This window comes from Aptenodytes patagonicus, chromosome 9, assembly GCF_965638725.1.
Source record: "Aptenodytes patagonicus chromosome 9, bAptPat1.pri.cur, whole genome shotgun sequence".
Taxonomy (NCBI): domain Eukaryota; kingdom Metazoa; phylum Chordata; class Aves; order Sphenisciformes; family Spheniscidae; genus Aptenodytes; species Aptenodytes patagonicus.
Genome location: NC_134957.1, coordinates 3119411 through 3125711, shown reverse-complemented (window position 1 = coordinate 3125711; position 6301 = coordinate 3119411).

The window sequence follows — 6301 nt, the reverse complement described above, 5'->3', positions numbered from 1 at the left end:
GTGTCTCCAGGACAACCCTGTCACTGGAGAGGAAGAGGGAACAGATATAGCCAGACCACCACAGAAAACATCACCAGCATCCAGAGAAGGAAAGGTTGCGTTGCTGTTTCTGTCCATTTTTTACCTTGGTATGAATGAGAGAAAGCTCTTGGAGTCCAGAGCAGCAAGAAGCAGCCTCAGGGATAGGAGGAGGCATCAATACTTGTGACGGTTACGTCTCTCTGTGAAAAAAAAAAAGAGCAGAAGATGGTAGTTGTATCCCCTGTGGTGGTAATGGCAGGTTGCAGCCCCATCACTTGCCGTGGCCCTCAGCCATGGAGGCACCTGTGCGGAGGTCAGCAAAAGTCCCAGGCTCCAACTGACATGAACATGAGCTGTCCCAGGCTTCCGCTGCCCAGCAGGTAGATCAGAGCAGGGTGTGGAGCACCATCTCCACTGCATTTTCCCCAGAGATGCGAGGGGACATCTGCCCCTTCTCTGCCACCCTGAAGAGCGGCAACGAGCAATGGGAAAGAGCTGCAGTGGATGGCACTGGGGTGCTGCTGTCCCTCTGAGGCGCCCTGCTCTGAGGGCCATCGTCCCCCGTGCCCCCTTCCCTTCATCCCTCCTCACCTCCCTGCGCTCCTGTACCGCCCACGGACGCACCCCAAGCCGGCCTTTCCCAAGGGGATCGAGGTGGGTGAAGAGCAGGCAAGGTAGAGAAGTAGGCCCCAGTGACCCCACAGAGGGTGGAGGGCCCCGAAGGGCATGTGGCTCTCGTGCCACATCTGGGCTGCACATCTGGGCGGCAATGGCAGGCTTGCTGTGCTGAGCCATGGAGAGCACCTGGACTCTAAAGTGCTGATGCTGAGCCTTACCAAAGCTGTGAAACCACAAATCGCACTAGAAACTTCTTGCTGTGACAGCTGCACCTACTTCTCCTGGCTTCCTAAAAATAGAGCCTGGCACGGGGAGCCCCATGGCCCCAGTCCTGCCAAACAAGCCCCTGCTGCCTGAGTCACAGCGGAAGAGAGCGGGAGCATCCCGTGTGTGTCCCCGCACTTGGCCAAGTGCTGAAAGCAGCTCTCCCCGGCACGGGGTGCGGGGGCCTGCGACCATCAAAGCCACAGTGAAACGCTCCGGCGAGGCTCTGCCCTTTCATGTTGCGAAAGGAGAGGGTAGGAGTGGGGAAAAGCAAAACCCACGGGAGGCTGCGGGGCTGCCAACACCAGCAGCTGCCTCCCACGGTACGGTGCGATGGGGTGGGTGGGGAGGGTCCCGGCATCGCCTTTGCATCGCCCCTTCCTCCCCCGCCCGCCCCATCGAGACGGGACCGAAAGGCAGCCGGGACCGAGTCTTCTGCATCCGTGTGGAACTTGCAAACAAAACAAAAGCCTCAGGAGGAGAGGGGGGATGCTGCCATTTCTCCCCACCCTGTGGGGCTGAGCCCCTGGCAGCTGCCGCTGCAGCCGGCTCCAAGCACTTGCTGGGCTCCACGGGGCCAAACCCAGCTTTGCTGCAGCAGAGCCACCCAGCCCTCGGTTCCCACCGCCCTGCGGTGGGAACGCAAATAGGTCAGGGTTTGCATTGTGCCCTAAGGAGGGTTTCACAGCTCTTGACCAATGTTCAGGAGGGGATGCCACGTGCAGTGCTGGGATGAATGGGACCCCGAGGATTTTGGGTGGATTCTGTCATGGGAGGTGGGTGAGACGCAACCCGGATCAGCTGTGGTCCTGCACAGCCTTTCCCTCCGTAGCTGGAGGTTTGCAGTGAGCCCTCGCGCTGGCTGAGCCCCGGGCTAACTGTGCCTGGTTATCCCACTGGGGCTGCGTGGCACCAACACATCTTGCAGCAAATCATCTGGATCCTGATTGGAAATTATCAAGAGATAGGCAATCTTCCAGGGTTGATTTGGCAGCCACTAATTTAATCTTCTGTCTTTCTCTCCTGCATTAAACCACAATCCCCCTGCCAAGGCAATATGAATACAAATTATTCATCTTTTTCAAAACCTTACACACATCAACCTCCATAAGGCTCTCATCATAGGGCTTTCTTCACCACTACAAGAATCACCTCCGTGGCTCTTCACTGCATCCCCTTTCAGCCTTCACTGTCATTTCTCCCCTCTCCCTCTGTTGACCTTTGAGTCCCCTGGGAGGCTGTGCTCATCCCTCAGGATCACTGGGATCCCCTTGGGGTCATGCACAGCCTCAAGGTGAGCAAGAGAGAGTGACGCTGCTGGCGATGGCAGGTGATCAGACAGGAAGGGTGGGCAGCCAAAGGGGTGAGGGGCAGACAAGGAGCACTGCTCCAACCTGAGGGCTTTGGGGAGAAAATCATCAGCCCCTGCCTGGGACTAACCATCCCAATGGAGAAGGCAGAGCTTGGGGGCAGGAGGGATCTGTGCTCGGCTGGAAATCCACATGCAGACATGCTCTCTAGTAACACTCAGTCTGAGAGCCCAACCAAGACGATGCACACACGGTCGGAGGCAGCAAAACCAATCTTGAATCTCTTGCAAAGCGATGCAAAGGCAGAGCAGCGTCGCCTTCAATGACATGCAATAGATACTGCAATGGTAACCCACAGCCCTTTCGTCTGGGCGCCGTAAGCCGTGGTGCTCTGAGCCAGGCACGTAGGCGTCGCAAAAAGCCCTCTCCCTGCACGGTGCCAGCCCTGCTGCTGCTGCAGCACGATGGTGTGAATGCTTGCCCCAACCAGCTGGTTTGCAGCAGCCACAGCCACAGCCTGCTCCTAGGCCAGGCTGCAATGGCCCAAGCTTTGGGGTATCATCTTGATAACAAATCCATCATAAAATCCCTGTGAGCCTGCAAGAGACAGGGCAGAGAGCGGATGCTAAAACAACTCTGCCATCTACTGACTTCTCTGGCTCTCCTCCCTGCCCCATCCATCCCTCCATCCCTGCCGCACACAGCCACCTGGAAAGTTGTTGCTAAAAATGAAGGGCCTCCGTGCTGGGACGTGATGCCGCAGGCGATGCCAGCGAGGAGCCCTGCAACCAAGCACGCATGAAGCCTCGCCTGCCCTGTGCGCCGAGGATGTGGGCACAGCTCAGGCTAGTCCTCAGGCTGCAGAGCAAAGGGCTTTGTGGGGAGAACAGCAAACTAAAGCTGCAAAAGCTGCTGCCAACATAACAATGTTCTTAGTGTTCAGGCCAGGGACAAGACCTGCTTAAAGAAAAGAGCAAGTCCAACTTCCATAAAGCACTGATATTTCAGGAATTTCTCTGTCTGAACAGACCTCAGCTGCAGGTTTTCCTTTGCACGGCCGAGGAAGCAGTCCCCTGTGGCTGGCGTGTGTCTCCTCGAGGTCTGGCCACCTCCGCTTTCCCCACAGTCCATGGGAGCAGGGCCAGCGCAGAGCCCAGGTCTGCTTAGCATGTGCTCAGCCAAAGCCCTGGCAGCCACAGTGGGGAAGAGCAAATGACAGCCCCAAGCCAGCCTGGCAGCCCCGACGCCGTGACCAGAGGCGGTGCAAAGCCCGGGTCCAGGCTGAGCTCTTGACCCCACGTGGCTGGTTTCACCGACCACCACAGTGGCATGGACAACCCCTGGGCAGGGGTGGATGGCACCCCTTTTGTAGGAACCACCGCCTGTGCACAGAAACCTGAGCATCAAGATCAGCTCAGCATCGCCTCGCTAGTAAATTTAAAAGGAAACAACACATGCAGAAGTGGAAATAGAAGAAAGACATCCCTGGTGCTATGGAAACCATCCTGCCAGCATGGGAAGGTACCTCCTGGACTGAATCCTGGCCACTGGGGCTGCTCCCTCTTTCCAGCGCTGCAAAGCAAAGGAGCTTTGGCCGCAGAAATCAGGGGAGACACCTGGCCATAAGGACAAGGATATCACTGGCACCCCAGCCCCAGCTTGCGCCTTACTAAGTTCATGCCTAAACAGTGCAGAGGCAGCTGTGTGTGATAAATGGGAGTGTTTAAACACACCAGAAATTCATTTTCTCTTTTGCTTTCCTCCGCAGCGGAGTCCCAGCGTGCACCGCGTATGCAGGACCTCTACAGCCAGGGGTGGCTGGTGGGTCAGTGCACCGTGCTGCTGGGAGCACCACAGCCTCCGCCCCAGACTCCCACCTCCACACCAGCGGTCCCAGCAGCCCAGGGGGCTTCTGCAGAAGAAAATGGTGGCGGCACGCTAACAAATGTCAAGCTTGCATCTCGGAGGCTGGGGACTGCCTCTCCCTGCAGTGCTCTGAGGGTGTACCAGATGGAGGATGGAGACTTCCCATGGCAGTACTGCAGCAGGATGGTGCTACCAGAAGCATCGGCATGAGGGTCTTTAAGATGTTTATCTTTCTAAACAGTGAGAAAGCTAAAACCATGGTTGCTGTGTAGATGAGCTGTTCCACCAATATTTTATTTTCCCAAGGGAGATATTTCCTTTTCAACACAGGTACCAGCGGCAAAAGGCTGCGTTGCAGCTCGAGCTCTCCTGCTCACTGGCACACCATTTCCATCACAGCCAGACACACTTGTCACCAGGAAGACCTGCTTTGAATTTTTTTTGGTCACTGCCCGGAGAGATGCAGGTCTCCAAACACCCTGCTGAGCCGTCTGTGCTAAGCATGCTTTCTGCAAAGGGTGCTGCACACTTGAAAATGAGTAATGAGGTCAATAAACGTGGCCCCACATAGTGCCTGGTGATGATATGGCATTGGATATGCCAGCTTCAGCATTCCCCTCTGCCCTTTTCAGCCCAGAGGAGAGGCATTTCCAAGAAGTGGCTCCAGCCCGGGTGGATCACAGCCCCAACATGCAAGCAGGACATCTCCCATCCTTCCAGGAACGTGATGGCAGAAGATGCCGCAGCCCTGGGCCCTGCGTCCTGCTGATGCTGGGAGCAAATCTGCTGCAGTTTCTAGGTACAAGTCACTCTTACCGGCAGGTGCACCGCGCTTCTCGGAGCTTGCAGCCTGCAGCCTGTTTGCAGAGGGCTGAGAGACCTCAGCTCATCTCACATTTACCACAGGGGCCAGGCGCACACCCAGGCAGCTCCCGCAGAACTGCTGCAGTGCTGGGAGCCCCACACCTGCCCCTGGCTCCTCTTGCATGGCTGTTTCGTGATGTGGGAGCTCTGCTCCGGCTCCTGTCCCACCACGCTTGGGCTGCGAGGGGCTGGTGGCTGGAAACCACCTGGGAAGCGCACTGAGTGTGTCAGCTCTCTTCATCCTTCCCAGAGGTTTCCCATAAGATGTGGACAAAGTTCCTGTAGAGCTACAGAAAAACGTGGCTTGTTCTAAATCAGCACTCTGATTTAGGAGGGGATGGGGCTAAAAAACTAGAATTAAGATGATTATCCACATGCAGGTCGCTCAGGATCAAGTCACACCAGAGGAATAAGCTTCATCTGGAAAAGACTCCCCCAAACATATCTCATGCATAATAAATCAGACCCAGAGCTACATGCCTCACGGGTGGGTGCTGTTTATGGGTTCAGGGGACAGATCCCGACATCAAATTGCAGAGCCATAGGATTTCAACTCCCCTGCTGATGCCCAGGCTCAGCCAGAGTCCCAGGCAGCACATCCCAACCTTGCCACCGTGTCAGCTGATGAAAGCTGGCCTGGGGACACCCAAATGCTGCTCAGGGTACACCTTTTTCTTTCCAGAGTAGCTCCTCATAAGCCCAGGCTGGGGGACACACTTCTCCTCTCTTGCTTCAGTGATTCACCAAAACCCAGAAGTTGTAATTCCCTTTTAGCAGAAAAGCAACATTTATTTTAAAGTGGAAAACCTTTGGCCTAAAAAACCCCTGCACACCTGAAGGGAACTATGACACAGACATGATGCAATCAGAGAGGCTTGCACGCTGAAATGGCCACTTGCTGCAAAATACAGTGAAAGAAAAAACCCCAAGACCCTGTTCAAGGAAAACACCCAAATGGCACTAACCATAAGGACAGAAAAAAGGACCGTTCCCCCCCAATATTCAGGGAGGGAAAGAAGAACGTGCAGCTGTCAAGAAATTATCACCGTTTTTCTTCGCCACAAGAAAATCTACCCGCGTAAGTATTGAGTGTTGTCAGCCCAGTGACAGTAAGTTGGGGGAACCGTACTGGAAACAGGGCTAAGTGGTCTGAGAGAAAGGAAAGCAAACCCAGAGCACACCCTAGACGGTTCCTTCAGCATCAGCCTCCCCACGCCCTGCCGCAGGCCAGGAGCCGGCCGTGATGTGGATCCTGTTGGCCTTTGCCACCTGGGCATATAGGTGGAGAGATCTGGAAGGCAGGACCCTGGCTTTCTCTTGCTGCCTGTGTCCGTTTGCTTGTGATGCCTTAGCTAAGT